General features: G+C 40.6%; 1 protein-coding gene across 3 annotated transcripts in view; it reads left to right on the top strand.

Moving 5' to 3' along the window:
* Nucleotides 1-20,218: 20,218 nt before the first annotated feature.
* Nucleotides 20,219-26,217, top strand: part of SCMH1 (Scm polycomb group protein homolog 1) — a 159,112-nt gene continuing 153,113 nt past the window's right edge. For 2 of the 3 annotated variants that reach the window (XM_077752005.1, XM_077751999.1), the window contains exon 1: nt 20,221-20,340. The gene's annotated coding sequence lies outside the window, so the exon portion shown is untranslated. Of the gene's footprint in view, nt 20,341-26,217 lie in introns of all 3 variants that reach the window. The other variant, XM_077752001.1, reaches the window with a different exon arrangement.

The raw sequence follows: 26,217 nt of genomic DNA, 5'->3' as shown, positions 1-26,217 counted from the left end.
CATACCGAAGTCCCTTTGAAAATCCCTGAATCGACCCCAGATCCCTTGACCACCCCCTCCGGTGATGGCAAACCCATTTCTCCCCAAGGGAATCCATTCTGTTCCTGGACGGCTTTGCTTTTTAGAAATATATATGCATTTTGGTGGAAAGAACGCGCTGCCTCCCATTCTTCCTCGTTTTTTCCCCTACGGGCAGCTTTTGAGATACCTGAAGATAGTAGTCCTTCCCCAGAGGCTTGTCTTCTCTTCGCTAATTCCAGTTCCTTCTGTTGTTTCTTGTATACTGAGGTTCTCTGATCCCTTCTCTGAATGAGCTTGCTCATATTCTCTTTAAAGGAGAGAGCTTCTTAGTAGGAGAGACAAAACCTATTAAGTTTCTTCGAGAAGTTCCTTGGCTCCAAGGATTGATTGACCTGCTTAAATAAAAAGTATTCCTTTCCTCATTTCTGTGCTGCGTTTTGAACTTAAAAAAAAAAAAAAAGTCCAGTGCTGTGTTCAAACGACCTAAGAGATCCTATTTTGTGGAAATGTTTGGGTTTCCCCTCGCTAAAAAAAAAAGTCCATAAACACTTTATCAGCTGAGCTGATGTATATCAAAGTGTGGCGATGCACCATGCAAATAGGAAAGCTTATTATTTTTTTATTCTGAAAAAGGATTGAGACCTAATTTGGTTCCAGACTGCAATTTAATATTTAGTTGGAGAGGGAAATGCTTATTACATTGAACCCTTTGCTCTGTGTCAAACTGCCAGCAGAAGGCCCAAAATTACTATGAAAAAGAACATTTTTTGTTGCTCACTTACCAGCATTATTTTTTTTGCCAGCTTTTTTACCACTTAGCCTTGGTATGTGGGGGTTAAGCTTTTAAGAAGTGCCTGTTACCAATGTCCTAAACAACCCAAAGCAGGCCTTCAGGTTAGTAACTTTGCAAGCCCAGCAGAGATACCATGGCCTTGTAGATAAAATGCCAAGCTCTTGTATCTGGAACCCTGTTCCAATTCTAACCAAAGTTTCACTGTTTTTAGAACATGGACAAGCACATACCAGCAGTCGGAATTGGTTCTTTATCTTTGTTCTTATGTCTTTATTTTTTAAATTGGTTAGTGGTTTTAAAGTTTGTAGTGCACAAGCTTTGACTTCTGGTTTGTTCGTGCAAATGCTATTTCCCTTTTATGTAAGCTGGGTAAAAATTTGTATTGAAACATTTTGTATAGAACTGTGCAGGCTCAGGAAAGGCTCTGGTCCTTTGCTTCTAGGAACTTGAAGTTAATGGTAGGAAATACTGAAAACCCTGGGAGAAAGAACTAGTGTGTGAATATCCCACCACAAATTTAAACTCAAGTTCTAAACGTAAAGCCTGTGTATCTCCTCTGTGTCAGGCACTTTGCTATGTACTGTGTTTAGCTGGGTATGTAAAGATGAGTAAGATGCATTTTTCAATCCCTGTGGAGCTGGTAAATTAGATGCCCAAATAGGTCATCTCCGAATAAAGGTGAGAGGGATGTATGACGTTGTGGTTACCCCAAGGTGGGTGCATTTAGACTAGCCAAGGACTTGAGGGAAGGCTTTGGGAAGAGGGAACACCTGACCCAAATTATAAATGGTAAAGATGGATAAAATGTGTGCTTCTGAGAAAACAGCTCGAGGGAAGTCATCAGTGTGAGAGAAGGAATGACTTGCATAGAAAACCACAAGCAGTTTGGGACTGCTAAAACTATAACAATAAAGACATACATGGTGGGGCACCTGAGTGGCTCAGTGGGTTGAGCATCCGATTTGGGCTCAGATTATGATCTTGTGGTTCACCGGTTCGAGCCCCAGGTCAGGCTCTGAGCTGTCAGCACAGAGCCTGGAGCCTGCTTCAGGTTCTCTCTCTCTCTCTCTCTCTCTCTCTCTCTCCCTCTCTCTCTCTCTCTCAAAAACACTAAATTTTATAAAAGACATAAGTGGTAAGTTGCAAGGCTGCAAACATAGGCAGAGACCATATCACGGTAGATCTTGTACTTGTTTGCATACATATCTTGAAATTACTTCAATGTATGATTTTTTTTAATCACTGAAAGTTTTTTTATCAGACACAGTGGAGTACTGTTTTTAAATACGGTCATAGGGATGAGGAGAAAGGGATGACTTTGAGAGAATCTGTGAGGCTTTATGATTGATTGGATGTGTGGATGAGAGGGTCAGGAGTCCAGTGTGAAGCTCACATTTTTGGTTTGGGTGACTAGAGGGATGGTGGTGACATTAACTGAGACAAGAAACACTGGATGATAACTTTGGTTTTGGACTTGAAGATTTTTCAGTAGCTTGAGTTAAATCAGTGAACAAACGTGGTAGAAGTAGCTAGAAAACATGGAGGTTGTGGTCAGAAAGTGGAGCTCTTCTAGGTGACAGCTAGGTCTCTGTGTGAGGATCTGAGGTACAGCAGATATGAAGGTCAGCAAAGCCTAGTATGACAGGAACTGCGAGGCTGTTACATCGAATGGGTCATCTGTGTCAATAGTGAAGTGATTTAGGATGCTGGGGTGTGGGGAGGACAGGACGTGACCCAGGTGCAGTAAATAGAAGGGGATTAATCAGGAGGGTGGCAGATGACAGATGAGCAGGAGGGGTAGTGAGTGATGTAGCCAGATGGTGGGCACCTCAAAGGAGGAGGACTCTTTAAACAGAAGAGTGGAAAAGTAGTGGTTTTTTACGTTTCCTTCTTGGGAGCAGGGTTCTGAACTCTCCATCTTTATTCAGGACTCATATTCTTTTCACTCTGAAGAGTTTGTTCTCAGTCTTGGAAATTGGTAGGGCAAGCACCCTATATCATATCTTTGCTGCTGATGCTTAATGACAAAAAGCAATGGAGGTTTCCCTGCTGATGTTCAGTAGGTGGATAGGAAACCAACAGATAAAGCAGTGAGGTTTTACCCAAGATTTCTAAGAGCCTAACGTTGAGTTAGAAAGACCAAGATTCAAATCTAGGCTCTGTCACTTGCTAACCTGCGGACTATAAGCAAGTTGTCTGGCCTCTGTGACTTTCAGTGTCCCTACCTGTGAGCACATTAATTCCCACTTTATAGGGTGTAACAAAGATTACATGGAATTATGTATATAAAATCACTAGAAAAACAATTGGTACTTCGTAGATGCAAAGGAACTGTTCTCTACCTTTAAGGGGCTTAAGCTCTGTATGCTGACGTTTTTTTCATGCTTACCTAAACTGTACAGCAATACACACTCTAAGACAAAGCCAAGGGATACAGGATTTCAGAGGAGGGAGCCATCATTTCTCAAAATTTGGAAACCAGGTTAGGCTTCGCACTCAAAATACATTTGATTTGGGCCTTGGTGAACATATTTTAATAGATTAAATAATTTAGGTGGAGATACAAAGAGGAGAAAGTGTAGGATATGTTTGTTAAAAATTGATAGTTGTGGGCTGAAGCCTTTTTTTTGGGGGGGGGGTGTAAGACTCTATTGCTCTTCCTGCCTCAGTCGTGGAAGCCCATAGAGAAACAGGGGCCAGGAACTCAAAGTCGTCTGGAAAGCTGAGCCCCCCCACATGGGGTGCAGCTGTTTCGGATGGACTTCATAGGAATGAGAAAGAAACTTTTGTTAAACCACCAGAAAAAAAAAAAATAGTTGCCACAGGTTTGAGTATTGTGTTAAGTCAGGAGTGAGCCTTCTGGCTTGAGAGATGGCCTGGGGCCATAGTATTAAAGACCTGGAACTGTGGGGGCGCCTGGGTGGCTCAGTTGGTTAGGCATCCGACTCATGGTTTCGGCTCAGGTCATGATCTCACCGTTGGTGGATTCGAGCCTGGTCTGGCTCCGCTAACAGCAGAGTCAGCTTGGGATTCTCTCTCTCCTTCTCTCTCTGCCCTCCCCCTGCTCACTCAATCTGTCTCTCTCTCAAAATAGATAAACTTAAAAAATTTTTAAAAAGTCCTGAAACTATGGAGTTTGGACTTGATTCTAGATAGACTAGGGAGCCGTGCATTGTACATCCTCTCTCCCTACCTCAGTTTCCTATCTGTAAAATTTGTAGTTTCAGAAACTTAGGATTTCTGTTTGAAGTAAACCAAGAAATTCCACATTTGAAAACAAGTTCCTAGGGGCGCCTGGGTGGCTTAGTCGGTTGAGCGTCCGACTTTCGCTTAGGTCATGATCTCGCGGTTCGTGGGTTCGAGCCCCGCGTCGGGCTCTGTGCTGACAGCCAGCTCAGAGCCTGGAGCCTGTTTCTGAGTCTGTGTCTCCCTCTCTCTCTGACCCTCCCCTGCTCACGCTGTCTCTCTCTCTCTCCTAGAAATAAATAAAAATATTAAAAAAAAAAAAAAAGAAAACAAGTTCCTATGCAGGCCAGTTGTAGTTTTATAGTTGTAGTTTAATCTCTACAATAACCGTGTTTGGTAGATAGGCTTCGTGGAGTTAAGAAACATGCGATCTTACTGGTAGAAAGTGACTAAGGATGCTCTGATTTTTAAGTTCTGTCTTTTCTACCCTCAATGTCACCAATTATTAATTATGCAATCCTGGGACCGTCACTTTGCCTCTCTGGTCCTCAGTTCCCTCATTTTTGTTAGGTGTAGGTTTAACTCAGGTAGTAAGTGTAAAATCACTTTGCATAATGTCGGTTATGTAATAGGCATGCCAATGTTGTCCCTCCCCTCACACCATTGCCAAGGCCTTAGTGCTAAGTCCCTAGCCACCAGGGAACTGCTAGGACAATTATGTTGATAGCCTTATGGCAATATAAACCAGCAAGTCTCATCATCTGTTATCTGTGTCCTGTCCCCTCCAGTCACAGCTTTTCCTGTCCTCGCTTGGCTTCCTCCTCTCTCCCAACCCTGCTTACTTGTTCCCTCTCATACCTCTCCATAGGCTCTCTGAAACCCCTGTTTCCTACCCTGTTAACCATCTTACTAGATTTGTGTGTGTTCTGGCCTTTAAGTGGAGGTCAGGCTCTCATCTGAGTCATGGAGAGCACCTGTAGTTGTTTGCTCTGTAGTTCTTTTAAATGGGTGTAGCACGTTCTCCCACACCCTGTGCAGGTGTGTGAGAAAGATAAGGATGATTGTAGTTTTCTTTGCACCACTGTTTTGTCCATCTTGTTAAAATCCCTCTCCTCTGTGGTACAAGGGCTCCTCTCGTCTTCTTGTCTGTAGATCTTCTCCAGCATTTAAGAGACCGTGTATGGCCTTCCTGTCCACCTCAGTTTCCGTCCTCACCCTGAGTAACTGCAGTACTCACACGGATGATTGTTTCCCCAACACAGTAGCTTATTCAACTCAAGCGATCATCTTTTTAGCTTATCAACTCCCACAGTCACACCAGGGGCCTTATTATCACCCGGAGGTGGCCCGCCTCTGCAATTATAAATGGATACTTGCAGCTTTATTCAAAATGTCTTCGACTTGACCTCCCCGCTAGCTCTGTTGTTGGATCTCTTCGAGGCCTGTCTTTCTTCCCTATCCAGGAAGGATGATTAATTTTCTTAGTCTACCATTTATTCCGTTCACTTGCTTGCCGTCATCCTCTGTTCCCTTGCTTTAAGGCTCTTCTGCCCCTGTCTGGACAAAATCTCAAACCTCGTAGAATCAGACCTCTCTCTTTGGGCAGAAGTAGCTCAGAGCCCTGCTGGAGAAGATCACACACTTATGCAGACTGCTGCCATTGTGCATTCAGTACCTAGTCATTTCTTTGCCCTAGTCTTTATGATGCCTTATGTCACATGTTACTCAAAACTGTACCTGTATTTTCTTGCTTCTTCCTCTTTCTCAAGACTAAATTTCTGACTCTTGTCAACCTCTTTCTCTCTTCTGACTCCTTTTCTTTTTTTATTTAAATCTACTTAGAAGTCTTCCATCTTGAAGTAAATCTGATAAATAAAATCTTAAATCCATGTTTCCCCCCAAGCACCACCTAGACTCCTACCTGTCTTTACTCAAACTTCTTGAGTTATATACACTTAATATGTAGACTTCCTCATTCTTAACCTCTTCCTTGCATTCTAGTTTTAGTCTCCATCACTGGATAAGCCTCAGTTTCCGTATCTGAAGATGAGGATAATAGTACCTATTAAGTACAATAATACCGTAAGAAATACCATAAGATTTTTGTGATTTTAAATGAGGTGCTCTGTATGAAAGAGCCTGCAGTGTCTAGCACACTGTAGCAATGCTGTGTATGTTACATTCATATGTTACTTTTGTTATTATTGCTACTTATTTAATCTTCAAAAGACTCAGAAGATAAGTCCCCTTATTTTGCAAATAAAGGAAACCGAGATTTAAAGTTTTAGAAACTTGCCCCAACTTTACAGAGTCTCTGAACCACTCTGATTGGGGTCACCTGCCTTCTCCTTATTGGTAACTCCTGGGTTGAGGGGGGCAGGCAATTTTAAGGCCTTAGCAGCAGCATTTCAGATTTCTGATTATTCCCTCTTCCTCCAAACTTTCTTTTCCCACGTTGGCTGTGGTGCCCTTCACTGTGTTGCTTCCTCCTTGGCCGCTTCATCCCAAGTGTGTTTGGATGAGAACTTCCCTCCGCTTGCCCATCTTTGGTCCTGAGCCTTCTGCTGTACATTCCCTTAGCAATCTCAGCCATTCACTTGGCTTACAGTAAAGTCTGTTTGCCCATACTCACACTTCTGTCTGTAGTCACAATAATCTCTACCGCGTGTTAGAACTGGATATTTAGCTACCTATGGTCAGCTTCACAAACAGTGTGTATCATTTCTACTTTAAAGCCAGTATGTCCCAGTGCGCTGTGTGAAAACCTTCTGAAATTGAAATGGACCTAATAAAAGTTTTCTTGAGATTTTTTTTTGGGGGGGAGGCTTCATGCATTCATAAGAGTGATCAGAGGAGGGCAAAGAAAGAGGGAGAGAGAGAATTTTAAGCAGGGCTCAATCTAACTACCGTGACATCATGACCTGAGCCGAAATCAGATAAGAGTCGGATGCTTAACTGACTGAGCCACCCAGGTGCCCCGAGAGATATTTCTTAAAGTCAGTGTGTCCCAAATTGAACCTAACATCCTTGCCACTTTTCCTGCTCCTCCTTCATTTAAGACAATTTCTCTTCCTCAGGAGTGATTCTGGTTTAGAGAAATTTTGGTTTATTCAGTAGTTATTATTGATCACTTAGAGATATTTAAGGCATAGTTCTTTCTCTCAGGGAGCTCACTGTTTATGAGGGGAAGTTAGTAAGACACATCCTTAATTATCTCATATACATAACTCTGTAAACACTCCAGAAACTCAGAGGTGGAAGGAGAGGTCACTGACTTCTGGGGTGGTCATGTCAAGTCTCCAGGTTCATTGCTTTTTTTTTTTTTTTTAATTTTTTTAATGTTTTATTTATTTCTAGGAGAGAGAGAGACAGCGTGAGCAGGGGAGGGTCAGAGAGAGAGGGAGTCACAGACTGAAACAGGCTCCAGGCTCTGAGCTGGCAGTCAGCACAGAGCCCGATGCGGGGCTCGAACCCACAAACCGCGAGATCATGACCTAAGCGAAAGTCGGACGCTTAACCGACTAAGCCACCCATGTGCCCCTCCAGGTTCATTGCTTAAGGAAAGCTCAGCATATGTAATTTGAGAGCAGAGGCTGAGATGGAAAGGATGAAGATTTGGGAACAGAATTGCTTTTGGAAAGAGAAAAGTGAATATTTTGTCCTTTCTCTTAAATCCTTGGAGTATTACAGACTTCGTTAGAACAAACATTCTTGTAGGATAATTTGAATTGTTCTTTGACAAAAAGTGTCATAGGTTCAGTTATCAGCAGTTTACTGGAGCATCCTATTGAACATATACTCTGCGTTAGACACTTGGAAGATAGAGATTAATACGAAGTATTCAGTGCTGTGTAGGCATTCGTAGCCGACTAGTGAAGACAAAAGCGATAATTACATTACAGTGTAGTAAATGCTATAGCAGGGGTAGGTGTGGTATGGNCTTTCCATGTTTTAGCTATTGTGGAGAGTGCTGCTGTGAACATTGGAGTACATGTGCTCCTATGCATCATTTCTGTATCCCTGGGGTAAATTCCTAGCAGTGCTATTGCTGGGTCATAGGGGAGTTCTATTGTTAGTTTCCTGAGGAACCTCCACACTGTTTTCCAGAGGGGCTGCCCCAGTTTACATTCCCTTTTTTTTTTTTTTTAATATGGTAGGATTTCTAGATCTTGCTATGGGCTGAATTACATCTCTTGCCTGCCCTCAAAGTTTGTATGTTGAAGTCCTAACCCCCAGTATTTCAGAATATTTCAGTATCTCCTATTTGGATATAGGGCCTTTAAAGAAATAATTAAGCTAGAATGAGGTCTTATGGATGGGCCCTCATCCAATATGACTTGTGTCGTAGTATAAGAGGAGGTTAGGACACATACACACAAAGGAAAGACCATGTGAAGAGAGAGGAAGAGAACAGCCATCTAGCGTAGGTGAGAGGCCTCAAAGAAATCAACCCGGTTGACACATTGATCTTGAACTTATAGCCTGTGTAACTGTGAGGAAATACATTTCTGTCGCTTCAGCCACCCAGTCTGTGGTTGGTCTTTGTTACCGCAGCCCAGCAAACAAACATAATAACCATTCCGGAGGACTTTGTAGCTAGTTCTGCCCCCGAGTTACAGGGATGATGTAAATGACACTGGGGTGATGGGAAGGTGAGAAGGAATAGATAATCATAGTTGTGGGTTATTGAAGGACGTCACATACATTTTCTTATTTAATTTGAAACACCCTGCCTGTTAGGTAGGATGCCAGATCATTATAAATTCTACGTACTAGTAAGGAACTGAGGTGCCAGTGGAGCAAATGGTGTACCCAATATCAAACAGCTAATAAATGTCAGAACAGCAACTCAAAACCAGGTCTTCTTACTCCACATTTTGTGCTTTGTCCAAAATGATTCATTCCCTCCTGTGACCTCCTTTCTAAGACCCTGTGCTGTCTGAACTTCCTCCTGTTTCTGTTGCAAGTCATCGTGTATTAATTTCTGTATATTTTGAAACATAGAAAGGCTGCTGCCTTATTTTCCCCTCTGCATTTATTGTGTTACAATTGTTAGCATTTAAAATTAAAGTATATGCATATTGTATATTCTTTTTTTTTTTTTAATTTTTTTTTAATGTTTTATTTATTTCTAGGAGAGAGAGAGACAGCGTGAGCAGGGGAGGGTCAGAGAGAGAGAGGGAGTCACAGACTGAAACAGGCTCCAGGCTCTGAACTGGCAGTCAGCACAGAGCCCGACGCGGGGCTCGAACCCACAAACTGCGAGATCATGACCTAAGCGAAAGTCGGACGCCTAACTGACTAAGCCACCCAGGCGCCCCTGTATATTCATTTTAATTGCTATGTCTATTACTCATTGTCATAGCATATTTCCAAGTGTTTTTTTTTTTTTATTATAATTGCTTTACACTCGTGCGTATGTAGACTTTCCTCAGGGGCATTCAGACATGATGGAAATAAAGACTATTTTAGCCATTATGTCTTGTAAAGTATAATAGAAAACATGAGAGTCAGTATATTTGTTCTTGGAGATATTTAAGAAGAGCAGACAACCATTTGTCTTAGATGATTTAGAATATTAGACTTCCAACTTTGGTTTTTTGGTGTCCTGTCTTATCTCCAGTTACCTCAAGGGACTGCCAGAAAGTCTTCAAACCAGATTAAATTTAAAAACAAATAAATGAATTTTTTGGGTGCATGGATGGCTCAATTGGTTAAGCGTCTGACCTCAGCTCAGGTCACGATCTTGCAGTTTGTGGGTTCAAGCCTGCATTGGGCTCTGTGCAGACAGCTTGGAGCCTGGAGCCTGCTCCAGATTCTGTGTCTCCCTCTCTCTCTGCCCCTCCCCTACTTGCGCTCTGTCTCTCTCTTTCAGAAATAAACATTAAAAAAAATAAAATAAATGAATTTTAAAGGTGAATTTGGTAGTATAAAAGTTTATAAAGACTGATAGGCGTGGAGAATCATAATTCCAAACGAAGGGAATATAGAAGCTTAAAAATGCCTAATTTCTTTATGTGTATTCAGTTTTTCATTCATTCAACAAATGTTTTTTAAGTCTGCTAACTGTCAGACAGTGTGCTATGTGCAGTAACAAAGATGAATGCCATAATTATTAAAATGCAAAGACAAGTCACAGAGTTAAACTTTTTAACAAAGTTAAAGAATATGTATGTGATACATGTATCAGCCAAATATCACAGTCTGTGATAATAAAGGATTCCTACAAGTAGATTAGAAAAAGACAGATTCATAGAAAAATGACAAGGCATAAATGAGGCAAGCTAAATATTTATTACCCACTGACCAATGATTAAAGGTAAATTAAAGGTCTAAAGAGATGTCTTTTCATACCTAGTAGATTGGCAAAAAATTAAGAAGTCTGGTAATACCAAATATTGCTAGGATGTGGAGTTAAGGAAACTCTTGGACACTATTGATAGAAATAGAAATTGTACAATCATGGTAAAGAATAATTTGGCAGTATCTATTAAAACTAAAGTACATATAACATATAGTCCAATAATTCTACTCCTAGGTCAGTACCCTTTAGAAACTCTCCAGTGTATGCATAAAGAGACATTCAAAATTATTCATGCAAGGAGCACCTGGGTGGCTAGTCACCTGGGCTTCCAACTTGGTCCAGGTCACGATCTCATGTTTTATGGGGTTGAGCCCCATGTCGAACTTTGTGCTGACAGTGTAGAGCCTGCTTTGAATTCTGTCTCCCTCTCTCTATGCCCCTCCTCCATTTGTGTGCACATGTGTACGCCTGTGCTCACTCTCTCTCTCTCTCTCTCAAAAACATTTAGAAAAATCTTTTTAAAAATTTAAGCAACTTTATTATAGCAAAAACTCCAAATGTCTATCAATAAAGGAGTGAAAGTATTAACAATACATTTACCAATAATGAAAGTGGACTAGAACTATCTAGTAACTTGGGTTGAATCTGAAAAATAAAAGATTGAGTGGATAAACTAAGTGACAGAACATGTTTCCATAAAGTTAAACATGTATGTATTATTTAGGGAAGTATACTTAAGTAATAGTTGTTTAAAAATTGCATGGTTATAATAAATATCAAATTAAGGATAGTGGGTTTCTCTGAATGTCAGGGCAGGGAGGAAAGACTGGGAATAATGCTGGGAAGAGCACATGGGGGCTTATGTGGTACGGTGGCCCTCCCTTAACTGCTGTGCCAGTTACCCATGGTCAGCCATGGTCAGCAAGCTGACTGAGGCCTCTTCTGATGGATGTACAGTCAGGTCAGTAGAGGCCTAAAGCTACATCACAGTGCCTCCATCATTTGCCTCACTTCATCTCGTCACCCAGGGATTTTATCATCTCACACTGTCACATGAAGGGTGAATGAGGCACAATAAGATATTATGAGAGAGAGAGGGACCACATTCACATAACTTTTTTATAGTTTATTTATTTTGAGAGAGAAGGGGGGGGGGCAGAGGAGAATCCCAAGCAGGCTCTGCACTGTCAGATGCTTGGCTCCAACTCACGAACCATGGAATCATGCATGACCTAAGCTGAAACAAAGAGTCAGATGCTTAGCCCACTGAGCCACCTGGGTGCCCCTCCCCCCCATATAGCTTTCATTACAGTATAATTGTTCTATTTTATTATTAGTTATGTTCATCTCTCGTGCTTAATTTTTAAATTAAACTTTATCATAGGTATGTATGTACAGGAAAAGATAGTAAATGTAGGGTTTGATACTGTCCACAGTTTTTGGCATCCACGGGGGGGTCTTAGAACGTACCCCCCACAGCTAAGGGAGACTACTGTATTAGTAAATATTTTTTTTCAAACTAGGTTGTAGCTGTCTGGTTGTCCATTATTATTATACCTTTGTATATATCTGAAATATTATATAGGTTTGTTTTTTTTTTAAAGAATAATAGCATGTAGTCCTTGTTATGAATGTAATGCAGGGTGGGAGGGATTAGCAGAAGTATAAAGAGATGTTGTGATGAACCATGTAAAATTGCTGTTTTCATAGGTCTAAAATGGTCTAATATGAGCAGTTTCAAATGGCTCAACCTCATTCAATCTAATGTAAATTGTGCTCTCGTTGAGATATGTTCAGAGGACTATGGGAACACAAGGGCCAGAACAGCTGACTGCTAAGGCAGAAGGAGTGGGATAATCTTTGGAAGGCTTCAGGGATTGCCAATGACATTTAAACTGCATCTTAAAAGTTGAGAAGGAATTCACTAGATAGAGAGTGAAGAGAAGAAAGAGGGCCTTCCAGATAGAAGTCAAGACCTCTTGGAGTGGATTGCATCCCTCAGGAGGAATATGTGGAGGTCAAACAAATGCAAGGAGGGGGAGACTAAGAAGAGGGACAACATAATAGCAAATCTCTGTATAGCGTTTACTATGTGTTTTAATGTGCATATAAACTCATGTAATCCTCCCAGATGGGGAAACAGGCACATCAAAGTTAAGTAACCTGACCAAGGTCCTGGGGCTAACAAGTGGTGGAACTAGGATTTGAACTCTGACAATCTAGGTACAGAGTCTGCGCTCTTGGCCAGTGCACTGTACTCTGAATTACTACACCATAAGCAAAATTAGAAGAAGTGGTGTTTTGAATACCAGGGAACAACAGTAAATTTCAAAAGAAAAGAAAGGTCAGCAGTATGAAAGGTCCTAGGTAGATCAAGTGGGATAAAGAGACCTTGGAGGTGTGTGTGTGTGTGTGTGTGTGTGTGTGTGTGTGTGTGTGTGTACACACAAACATATATATATAGCATTGCCTTCTAAGGTAGAGTAAGAGAGAGTAGGATATTAGAGATGTGAGTAACTCAGAAGAGTATGATTCTACCAGTTCTGGGTGCCAGTGATTGTGATTCAATTTAATAATGAAAAAGATGGAATCAGGGAGACTATTCACAATCGATCCTCTCTATTTAAGTCTGAGGTATCAACACAATTGAAGATTTTAAGCCTCTGCTATATCAAAGTTTTTCTAACCCGCTAACTGGGATTAATATTGACAGTTTTGTTTATTCTTTATCTTCTGGTTTTAATAAAGGTAGAACTAAGGATATTGTTGATTTAGTGGATTTTCAGAAATGGATGATATTCTAAAGATCAGTACTTCAGTCTTCGATATTTCATAGACAAAAAGGTAAAAGAGACCATATGGTTTGTGGAAAGATTTATGGCTTGGTGGTTGAGGTTCCCAGTCAAGTCCCAGTCTGCCCCTCACTCTGTGACTTAGGCAAGGGGGTTACAGTAGGTGATCTCTAAGATTTCTTCCAGTTCATAGGTTCTAAGACTATTAGGTTAAATATTCAGTGAAGAAGCTGAGGCTTAATGAAGGGATGGTGTTTGTCCAGGGTCATAAAACTAGAACTTCAGTCTCTTGACTCTTGGTCCAAAAAACCTAATGGGAAGAATCACTATTTGAGCGGCTTCTTTATGTCAGGCACATATTAAGTACCTGAAAAAACATAAAGGCATGTGAAATTGTCCCCAAACTTATTTATCCACTGTGAAGGGTAACAGCTGGCATCTCCTATGTTTATTCATATCTTGCTTTTTTCCAGAATGTATTTCATGCACACCTACTTTGTGTAACATACCATACTAAGAAAGGGAGTAACTTTTTTTGAGTATCTTTCAGATACATTGCAAAATGCAGATGTATATTATTCACACCCACCTGCATACAGGTATTATTAACTCCACTTTATATAGAAGCAAACTGAGATATCTGGCCAAAAATCATATAATGTATAAGAGATAGAACTCAATTTCAAACTGAGACCAGCATGACTTCAACCATAGAGCCCTTTGCATTTCACCTGGATACTCCCCCAGGCAGTGTTACAGAGACTCTGTATAGGAGGCAAGGCAAGGCAAAAGAATTGACTCTTTTTTTTTTTTTAAAGTTTATTTATTGATTTTATGAGTAAGAGAAGGGGAGGAGCAGAGAGAGAGGGAGAGAGACTCACAAGCAGGCGCCGTCTGCACTGCCAGTGCAGAGCCCAGTGTGGGGCTTGAACTCACAAACCGTGAGATCATGACCTGAACTGAAGTTAGAAGTCCGACACTTAACTGACTGAGCCACCCATTAATTCCTCTTTTTAAACTGAAACCATGGCTAAGGGAGGACTACTGTACAGTGTAGTGCTGTGTGCTCTTCCCAGCATTATTTCCAGTCTTCTCCCCACCTTGCCATTCAGAGATACCCGGTATCCATATAAATTCTCTTCACCTCAGTGCCTTATACATGTAGATGACAAAAATATACCAAATGCTGCTCTCAACAGAGAGGACTCAGACAAATGTAAAAGATTCTTCCCACAAACTATTGCCTGTTGATTGAAAGCACCATCCCATAATTTGGTAGGATATGTGTAGCTTAGTTCCCATATTTGCTTCTGAACAAAATTGATTCTGTTCATATAGGAATGTTATTTGAGCTGTTTGTGTGACACTAAAATAGTGCTCATGCCTATTGCCATTATATATGAGTTGCGTATTTTTTGCTATAAATGCTTTGTAAGGTTGATAAGACTTGGAGTGATATTAATTTAAGAAGTCTTGGATTTAGTTTTTTAAGAAAAAACTTTGTGAGAAGTCTCTTAATCACAGAGTTTATAGATCTTCTACTAAAAGTATATTTTCATCATCAGTTGTAGTTGTACCTACATTTAAAGAAAACCATTTCAGGGCACCAGGGTGGCTTAGTCAGTTAAGCATCCAACTTTTGGTTTCAGCTCAGATTATGAACTCAACAGTTTGTGGGTTCGAGCCCTGCATAGGGCTTGTGCTGACAGTGTGGAGCCTACTTGCAATTCTCTCTCTCCCTCTCTCTCTGCCCATCCCCTGCTTGCTCTTTCTGTCTCTCTCTCAAAATACATAAACTTGAAAAAATAAAAATAAAGGAAACCATTTATAGAAATCAATCTTCAAGGAAGTATTTTGTAAATAGCTATTAATGACCCTAGATATCCTCTTTCTATAGAAAGCTTAGAAAATATTACTAAAGAAATGGAAGTAGAGCCAGAAATCTCTTGCTTCTTTCTTGCTTCAAATGATCCAACTATGATCCCACAGATTTCCACACCTCCAGCTTAATTACTTAATGCAACTTAGTGAATAAACAAGGATTGGTTGTTTGGCCTGAATTCTATTAACTGCCTTAACAATGAGTAGATTTTTTTTTATTGTAACTTGGACACTTAGGTGTCAAAGTTGTCTTTTTAACAACTGCTGTTTGAATTTGGTAGTGTTTTTGTTGACTTCCTTATTTTCAACACTAACAATTCTCTTTTGATATGTTAAATTCCTTAATGATGGTATTTAAATAAACCATTAGTCTGAAAAGAGAAATGTCAGTTCAGACAATTTACTAATTTGCTGGTGTTTCTGATTATTAGTTATCAATGAAAACGTGTATTTAGGGGCCTGATATAGTAAATATTTACATAGTAAGTGCTCAAACACATGCTGATTAAATCCAAATTTGAATTAATGAACTATTCTCATTGCACATATTTTTTTCTTTTTTGTATTCCTTTCCATTAAGAGGGAAATGTGTTTTGCACTGGCCATATTTTCTAAATAGATTTGTTGTCTGATGCATAGGGGTTTAAATCTCATGACCTTTACCCCTAACCTACCAAAAAATACTTAGTTTATTCTGTTGATCAGACAGGGTTAGCAACAGACACCTGGCGTGTTTGGAGGTCTTGCCTTTCCTAGGAATTAAAGGCCACAAGACCTGGTATGCCAAGCACCGCTCGTACTTTTCATGCATACTGTGGTGGGTTCTGGTGCGGTGGTGGGCCCACAGTATGTTTTAAATAAATATTGTTACAAAGTTCTTCCTCTGTATTACTGGGAAATAGCAATTACCATTTCATCAGTGTGGAAGGAGACAACCAGACTTTTGTTTCCCCAATTCGCTTGATTATCTGGAACACACATTGAGAATACAGATACCTTGACTTGGAGGTTCTGTTTCAGTAGATTTGGGGTAGTGCTTCTGGTGATCCTTTAAAAAAAAAAAAACGGGGAGCCTGGGTGGCTTAGTTGGTTGAGCGTCCGACTTTCGCTTAGGTCATGATCTCGCGGTTCGTGGGTTCGGGCCCCGCGTCGGGCTCTGTGCTGACTGCTAGCTCAGAGCCTGGAGCCTGTTTCAGTCTGTGACTCCCTCTCTCTCTGANACAAGCAATGCTCTAATTTTTAAAAATGTTGGTACTATATTTGCACTTTTTGGTTATAAAGAACAAAAACTCAATGTAAATGGATTGAAGCAAAAAAGGAATCTATTGGCTCATTTCATTTGAAATAGGACCTGGTGAAGGGAGTTGTTAATACCCTTCTCCTTGCCTCTAGATTGTATCTCAACTTTTCAGGCAAGGATTGCATGACAGGGGTGCTTGAAAGGACCAGAAGCCAATTAAGACTCTGGTATGTCCTTAGCCTCATCCACAGTTGTAGATCCTGCCTTTCTGCCTTTACTTGTGCCATTTGTAGCCCTGGGTCATTTACCAGCTCAGCAAGGCTCCTGTGCTGGCTCTAGGCAGAGTGAGACTTCTTTAGAAAAGCCCTGTTTTAAACCCAGTGTTTTCATATTGACCAGCTTAACTCAAGATTCATATTCTCCATTATGCACTGGTATGGCCTTACAAGCTAGTCAATATTTTGAATATCTCCCCTATTTGATATTAAGCAATTTCTTTTTTTTTTATGTTTGTTTATTTTTGAAAGAGAGACAGAGACAGAGTGTGAGTGGGGGAGGGACAGAGAGAGAGAGAGAGAGAGAGAGAGGAAGACAGCATCCGAAGCAGGCTCCAGGCTCTGAGCACAGAGCCCGAGACAGGGCTCAAACCCACAAACTGTGAGATCATGACTTGAGCCAAAGTCAGACTGAGTTTAACCGACTGAGTTAGTCCAGTGCCCCAGCGATTTCTTTTTTATAGGAACTGATTAAAGGCTACCTATGTGGCCACTTCACATCACATCCTGCATTTTCCCTACTGTATCTCTTTGCAGTGTCCCTCAGTGTATTGAGTCCTGGTACAAAACAGACCACAGCGTGATCAGGCTTCTCATACCACATCGGGATGGCCAACCTCTAGACATGAGATAGAGGTCTGCGCTCTTCTGTTCCTAACCATAATCCAGTCAGTTCTGCATTTTAGGGACCCCTCTTCCACATACTAGTTTCTGTATACTTATGATAATAAGGGTACTTGGGATTGCAAGCAATGGAAACCAACTCTGCTTAATGTTGTCTACAGTGGTGACTCCCAAACCTTGCTGACTATCAGAAATACCTGGAAAGATTTTTAAGTTAAAAATTCCCATGTACACCACCCCCCCTCAAAAGACAAAGATTGAATTCGGATTTCCAAGGAAATGGAACATAGGAATTAGTATTTTTAAAAAGCTCTCTAGAAGATTATGATGCTTGCCCATTGTTGCCTATTTCAGTGCATCTCCTCCAAAGTCATCTGTTTGCCCTGGCCTAACCACTGTCACTCGTTTCTGAAATGACCTTTTTTTCCATTTTCAGTTCATTGCTAATACCCATTAGGTCTGTATCCTAAATATCTTATGAATCTTTCCGCCTGTATCTTTTGTTCTAGTCCAGGGCACCATCATTCTTTTGGGCCATCATGTTAACCCCATAAATAGTTTTCATGCTTCTACTTTTGCATCTCCCTCCACGCCCATCAGTGTAGTCACCATAGGTCATGCCATCTCTTTGCCTAAAATCTTTCAGTGGCTTCCCATTGAGCTGAAAATACAAACAATATTTTCCCTGCTGTCTACATGATACGGAGCCTGCTTTCTTAGCCAGACTCACCTGGTGCCACCATCCCCTAGCTAAATTCCAGTCACCTTCTTTGTTGCTTAAATATACGAAGAGCTTTCCTATCTCTGAGACTGCACATGCTCTTTTCTTTGCCTGGGAAGTCTTCCCCTGATGCTTGGTTAGCTCTTTCTCAGCTTGAAGTCACATCCCCATAGAGGCCTTCCTGCTTCCCTTCCACAGTCACTGTTTATTTCTGTTTTAGCACTTAATCACAAAAGGTAATTATATATTTGTTTATAAGTTTCATGGGAGTGGGATCTTGCCAGTCGTATATTTAACATCTATCACAGTGTGTGGCATATAATGGCATTCATTAAATATTTGTGGAATGAATGAGTGACTTCATTGCCACCATCTTGGTCCAAGCTTCTGCCTCTTTTCCCTGAATTACTACAGTTGCAACCTAACTACTCTGCCTAGAACTGTTCTGGCTCCCTTTAATCCATTTTCCATGTTGTTTCTAGGGTTTGTGTTTTAAAGACTTGAAGTCATAAAAATTTTTAAAAAATTAAAAACTTGAAGTCTGATAATTATGCTATATTTAAATTCTTTTTTTAGTGTTTATGTATTTATTTATTTATTTGAGAGAGTGTGAGCAAGTGGGGGAGGGGCAAAGAGAGACAGAGACCGAGGATCCAAAAAGGCTCTGCTCTGTCAGCACAGAGCCTGATTGAGGCTCAAACCCACGAACTGTGAGTTCATGACCTGAGCTGAAGTTGACCATTCAACCAACTGAGCCACCCAGGGGCCCCAACTATATTTAAATTCTTCACATGCTTCCTGTTGATCTTAATCTAGCTTATAGAACTTTTTAAAACTATGGTAAAACATACATAACAGTTTATCATTTTTACCATTTTTAAGTGTACAATTCATTGGCATTGTGTATATTCCACATTGTGCACCCTTCATCACCATCCATATCCAGAACTTTTTTGATCTTGCAGAACTGAAACCCTATACTCATTAAACAATAACTGCCCATTTCTCTCTCCCATCATCCCCTCCAACCACCATCCTACTTTCTGTCTCTATGACAGAGTATATATTTTGACTATTCAGGTACCTCATATGAGTGGAATCATCCAGTATTTGTCCTTTATGACTGACTTATTAACGTGGCATCTTCAAGATTCATCTGTGTCATTGTTTATAGAACTTGTAATCATCCAGCCCATCTACCTTTGTGACCACTTTTCACTTTGCTCCTTGCTTTCCGTGTATCAGTGATACTTCCTTTCTTTCTGTTCTGTGGACTGTTGATGCCTGGTCTTACCAGGCATGTTTTTCTCATGCCTATTCCCTCTGCCTAGAGTGCTCTTTCCCCTTCTTTGCTGATTAATTTCCATTCGTCCTTCAGATTTCAGCTAAGACATAACTTCTTTAGGGTATACTACCTTCATTCTGTATATACTACCAGAATCTGCCTAATCTCTATGTTACATAGTACCATGTAACTTTCCTTTGTAGTACTTGTTTTAGTTTTTTATTTAATTTTTTTTTAAATTTACATCCAAGTTAGCATATAGTGCAACAGTGACTTCAGGAGTAGATTCCTTAAGCCCCTTACCCATTTAGCCCATGCCCCCCCCACAACTCCTCCAGTAACCCTCTGTGTGTTCTCCATATTTAAGAGTCTCTTATGTTTTGTCCCCCCCCCCAGTTTTTATATTATTTTTGCTTCTCTTCCCTTATGTTCATCTGTTTTGTATCTTAAAGTTCTCATATGAGTGAAATCATATGATATTTGTCTTTCTCTGACTGACTAACTTGTTTTAGTTTTAAATGACACTTCTGTGTGTATTCTTGGTGGACTAGTATCTGTCATGATGCCAGGGATCTTGTCTTCTGCTCAGTATTGCGTCCTCAGCACCTAGTATGTAGTAGGTGTTTCAGCAAATAACACTACGTAGATAATAAATAATATTAAAATCTGTTGACTTAATGAATTTAGGTCTGGAAATTGATGGCTTAAGGTCTTTCTCTGAAAATCTACCACTGTGTCTGAAACTTCCTTGACTACTTTAGCTTGTAGAGATCTTCCTTTTCTGTGAACTTAAATGTCCTTATTCATTTGCCAGATGTTTAACATTTACACAGGTAATCCTTAGGTCATCTGAAATGTTCTATTATTTATGCTTTATATTTGCCAATTGGTCTTCCTCCTCTAAACATTCACTAGAGTTATTTTTCTAACTTTCTGAATTACACATCTGATCATTTCTGGAACCTCTAGGGCAGTGCTTCTTAAACTACATGTGTGGAAGGAGCTGTATTTTTTTTTTAATTTTTTAAAAATGTTTTTATTTTTTAGAGAGACACACAGCATGAATGGGAGGGGCAGAGAGAGAGGGAGACACAGAATCTGAAGCAGGCTCCAGGCCGTCAGCACAGAGCCTGACACAGGGCTCGAACCCACGAACCGCGAGATCATGACCTGACCCTAAGTCAGACACTTAACTGACTGAGCTCCTCAGACACCCCTGTATGTATTTTTTTTTTTTTTACATTTCTTAAAAAATTCTGTTTAGTTAACATACAGCATAAGATTAGTTTCAGGTGTAGAATTTAGTGATTTTACACTGCATACAACACCTGGTGTGACAGAGCAGTATTTTTCATTCATCTTAGGCTAATAATTTTGTAAATGCAATAAAACAACTTGTTAGATGAAATTTTTAAAAATCCAGGTATATCCTTCAAAATTTTATTAGATTGAATAAAATAAAATTATTCTCTTAAATTGTAATACAAAGTTTCAGAATGCTTATTCTGAATTTTTAAAAAATTTTTATGTTTATTTTTGAGAGAGAATGAAAGAGCAGGGGAGGGGCAGAGAGAGAAGAGAGGGAGACACAGACTCTGAAGCAGGTTCCAGGCTCTGGCCCATAAGCACAGAGCTCAATGCGAGGTTCGAACTCACAAACTGCGAGATCATGACTTGAGCCAAAGTCCGACACTTAACTGACTGAGCCACCCAGGCGCCCCTACTCTTTACTAACTACAAACTGGTAACAGTTAGCTGATGAGAACTGCACACTGAGTACAGCACCGCTCCAGGTCTCTGTGCAGGAACCCCAGCGATAGGGTGTCAAGTTGAGGCAGAATGTATAGACTGATTACTTGTTTCCCTTCTGCCTGATGAGGTTGTAGCTCTTATACATTGTTGTGTTTTGCATGAAACAGAAATTTGTGTGAAAATAGTTCTTTGGCTCTGAAGGCTGCAGAATATGTTCCTGGATCTTTTTCTGAATCTTACCTGGTTTTCTAATTCAGTTTCCTGCTGTACATCCTGTGCCTGAACTACCTGTCATTTTCAAAAGGACATCATATGAGCCATTGGACCACTCACTACTTTTCTACTTCCCTTTGCTTAGTTAGAATTTCCTAAACTTCCTTCTCTATCCAGAATAAGATGCATTCTCCAAATTCTGATTCAAAATTCACCTCTTCTATGAAGGCTTTTTCAATTCCTTTAAACAAAATTGGTCTCATTTTTATCAGCTTCTTGACTTCAGAGAAGTTAAAATCCTTGTACCTCAGCCTATTCCCCTATAAAATGGGAATAATGATAATACCAGTATCATTAGGTTTATTGTGCAAATTAAGATAATTCATAAAAAGTACCTAATATACAGTTGCATGACATTAAGTACATTCATTTGTTGTGCAACTATCACCACCATCCATCTGCAGAACTTTTCTTCTTTCACACTTGAAACTCTACCCAGAAAAAATAACTCCCCATACCTCTTCCCCACCTAACCCTGGCTTCTACCCTTCTACTTTCTGCCTCTATGAATTTAAACTCTGGGAACTTCATTTAAGAAGAATCAAACAATATATATCCTTTTGTAACTGCATGGCCTGTTGAATTTTGAAATAGTATTAATGATGATGAGAATACTAATGGTAATTCTAATGATTAGCATTTAGTATTTTGGGGAGGGGCAGGCACATTGTTTATTTAATCTTTGCAGTGTTGGCCAACAAATGACCTTATCCACCCTCATGTGACAGTTGAAGTAGATGAGGCTAAGGAGATTAAGTGATTTATCTAAGGCCACAGGTACATGAAGCATCAGATGCAGAATGTATTCTGTATTCATCTTGACTAAGGCTCCAGCTACGCCTACTATACCAAAAGTTGATGAAGTAGGTCTGACTCCAGCCCATGTTGAGATCGCATCAGAAAGGTCATGACTGTGTTTCATGGCCTCCTTTTTGTCTTACAAACCAGTTTACCTTGTTCAGATTTCCAGAAAATAAGTGCAAAGAAAGTTCCAGTAAGAATACATGAACTTTTATGTTGAACTCCTTTAAATTATGCACTCTTATCACAAATGACCATCTTTTCTTCTTGTATTCCTAGCCTGTAATATGGACTTGGTATTTAGGAGTCACAAGAACATATGTTAACAAATTGTATGCCCTCAACCTGCCCCGCTTTTCATATCCATGTAAGCTGGTCTTTGAGATAGAGACAGCTATATAGGTCCTGCCTTCACGGAGCTTAGAGTCTAGTTTGAAATGACACATGTAAAAAATTACCATTGCCAAAATAGATTCTTACTTAAATCAGTTATTGCACATGTTGACTTTAAATTGGCTCATTTAAAGAAAAAGTCATGTTGTATTCTGGTTACTTATAAAGCTTAATAATTAATTCATATAAAAAACATTTTGGAGGAAGTGAACTATCATTATTTCATGGGTTGAGGAGTTGGAGGCAGTCCCTCCAAGGACATATCTGTTTGTGAAATCCCCCAGCTGCTACCTGGCCACAGCCCAGTGGTGCCTGCCACCCTGTGAGGTCAGCAAGGAGTGACTGAGTCAGGCCAGGAGTCCTCCAGCTGAGCATTATGTCCTTGCCTTGCATGAGGAAATGAGCCTCAATCCCCAAATACCTAGCAAACACCCCAACTCTTCCGTAGCAGACATGTCTTTACTCATTAGCTCAAAATCAGCATTTCTCAAATAATGAAAAGCCTGATTTTGCATACGAGAAAAAACTGAAGAGTATTGACTGATATATAATGTATGAAGGAATACTATATGAAAGTCAAATAGCTACAAGATCAAATGACTTTTTTCACATATAGCATATTTTCTGTTTTCTCTCATTGGTTACTGTTGGGTATAACAGGCCAACTATTCTGACACCACCTGGTATAATCCAATTTTTTTTTTTTACCTTTATTTATTTTTGAGAGAGCGAGAGAGACAGAGCATGAGTGGGCTAGGGGCAGAGAGAGAGGGAGACACAGAATCCGAATCAGGCTTCAGGCTGTGAGCTGTCAGCACAGAGCCTGATGCGGGGCCCAAACCCACGAACCGTGAGATTATGACCTGAGCCGAAGTCAGACGCTCAACCAACTGAGCCACCCAGGTGCCCCAATCCAATTCAGTCCTGACACTAACCACCTGGAGTTAGTGTCAGATTGCATAGACTTGAGGGAACACGGTTCCCGACAAGACTGCCCCCACTTCAGATGCCAGACTCAAGCGAGATCCTCAGGCCATCTCTACTTCTCACCAACCGGCTACAAATCTGATGATTCCTATGACCTCCCTCTCAGGCTCGGTGATTCACTAGAACAACTCAGAACTCAGGAAAGTGCCACACTTAAGATTACAGGTTTATTGTAAAGCCAAATGCAGAGACCTGTAGGGTGAGGTCTGGAAGAAGCCCAGACACAGCTTCCGGGCCCTCTCTCCAGGGAACCAGAGCATCCTCCTGGCACATTGATGTGTTTACCAATTAGGAAGTTCCACTGAGCTTCAGCTTCATGGTGTTGATTGGGGTTTTTTATATAGACCCCGAAGGTGGGCTGGCCCAAAGCCCCAGTCCTGTAATCCAAGTGATCAGTCTTTCTGGCACCCAGCCCCAACCCTGAATCATCTCATTAGCACACACTCATGTGTGATCCAAGGGGCTTATGAATAACAAAGATACTCCTGTCACTTGGAAAATTCCAAGGATTTTAGAAGCTGTATGCCAGGAACTTAGGACAAGGATCAAATTATTATACAGGATATGGTACCTGAGAGAGAGTTTAGTATAATGGTTAAGAGTAGTATAGTAGAAAGTTATTTTACTTCTTTTTCTCATGAAGTGCAAGGCACTTAACACAGTACCTGGTACATAGTAAATCTTGAATATACGTTAGCTAGTACTAAGTATTTTTAGTTTCTTAGGAGTGCTGTAACAAAGTACCACAAAAGGGTGGTTTATAACAGTGGAAATTTATTGTCTTATAGTCTGGATAGAACTCTCGAGGTGTCAGCTGGGCCATGCTTCCTCTGAGACTGAGTAGAATCTCTTCCTAGATTGCGGTGGCTGTCAGTCCTTGACATTCCTTGGCTTGCAGCTCTGTCACCCCAATCTCTGTCTGTCATCATGTGGTGTTCTCCCTGAGTGTCTATCTCTACGTGTTGTTTTCCTCTTCTTATTAGGGACACCAGTCCTATTGGATGAGGGCTTACCCTGTGACCTCATTTAGCCTGACTGTATCTACAGACCCAACTTCCAAATAGGGTCACTTTCAGAGGTGCCAAGAGTACATAATTTTGGTGAATCCAACCTGTGACATGATGAACAGTGAATTCAGCACATAACCGTCCACCTGCTCGCCCCTCAAAATTCATGACATTCCATTGTGCAGAATGCGATCAGTCCATCCCGATATCCCTCCAAAGTTTTAACCCATTTCAGCATCAACTCTAAGCCCAGAATCTCACATAAATACAGTCAACTCAGAGTCCCAAATCCCATCTTCCCTAAGTCAGATACATATGAGACTCTGGTATTGTCCATCTACAGAATTCACCATCTGTGGACCTGTGAAATGTACAAAACAAGTTACCTGCTACCAAGATACAAGGTAGGACAAAGTATAGAAAAGACACTTCCATTACAAAGGGGAGCAAATAGAGGGAATAAAAGGGTCACTAGTCTAATTCACAATCAGGGCAGATTCCATTAGATTTCAAGGCCTAAGAATCATCCTCTGTGACCTGGTGCTCTGTCCTCTGGCCTGATAGGGCAGCCACACCCTTTCATACCCCAAGGGCTCCATTGTTTGATCTTTGTTCCCTGTCCAGACTCATATATTCTGCTGCTTATAAATTCTCAGGAATCTTGTCAGGCTTTCATGCAGTTCATGAAGATTCAAACCAGCTGACAAGAATGTCCAAATCTTTCCTGAATAAGCCTATCTCTGTTCCTAGCTATGGAGTAGCTAGATGGTTGATTGTATCTATGAGTCACAGGCAAACGATTATCCAGCCACACCACACCCTTGGCCCTATTTCCAGAGCATGTAGTCTGGTTAGGCTGAGAATTTTCTAGATCCTCAAGTGCTGGTTCCTTCTTGCTTAACAGTTCATTCCTCAATTTATCTCTGCTCGTATTTTACTATCAGCACCAAGGAGAAACTAGGCCACACTTCAACACTTTGGAAATTTTCTCATCTAAATATCCTGGTTTACCACTTAAAAGTTTACCCAGTGACTAAACATAACTCAGACAAGTTTTCTGCCACTTTGTAACAAGAATTGGTTTTCCTCCAGTGTCCAATCACATGTTCATCATTTCTAACACCTCACCCGGAAGCATCTTTAATGTTCCTATTTCTACTAAACATCTCTTCAAGGCAAAAAAATAATTTTTTTGTTTTTCTATTAAGCCTCTACCCATTATCCAATTCCAAAGCCACTTTCTCATTTTTAACTGTTTGTTAGAGCAGGATCCCACTCCCATCAGTACCCAAATCTATTAGTTTTCTGAGGCTACCAGAAACTGAAAGAGACAAGAAGGTATCTTCGCCTGCAGGCTTCAGAGAGAACATTGACTCTGTCAACACCCTGATTTCAGACATCTAGCCTCTAGAACAGTGAGAGCATACATTTCTTTTGTTTATTACATCCAGTTGGTGTACTTTGTCATGGTAGCCCTAAGCAGCCAAATCAGGGGGGTTCCATGGAGGTACTAGAATCACCAGTGACCAACAGACAGCACGTGTGTAGTGTCTGCCAGTGTCCACAGGGCTTCTTGCCACTTCTCTTTATCTTTTCTTTTTAAAAATTTTTTAATGTGTATTTATTTTTGAGAGAGGGGAAAGGGAATGTGGGGGTGGTGGTGCAGAGGGAGAGGGAGATACAGAATCTGAAACAGGCTCCAGGCTCTGAGCTGTCAGCACAGAGTCTGACACAGGGCTTGAACTCGTGAACCATGAGATCATGACCTGAGCCGAAGTCGGACCCTTAACCAACTGAGGCACCCAGGCTCTTTATCTTTTTTAAACCATATTTACGTCTAGTTGCACTTAAAGTTCACTTCTGTATGCTGAGGCACCCAGGC

This window comes from Crocuta crocuta, unplaced genomic scaffold (assembly GCF_008692635.1).
Source record: "Crocuta crocuta isolate KB4526 unplaced genomic scaffold, BGI_CrCroc_1.0 scaffold367, whole genome shotgun sequence".
Classification (NCBI taxonomy): Eukaryota; Metazoa; Chordata; class Mammalia; order Carnivora; family Hyaenidae; genus Crocuta; species Crocuta crocuta.
The sequence above is the reverse complement of the archived record's forward strand: the minus strand, read 5'-3'. Positions and strand labels throughout refer to the sequence as shown.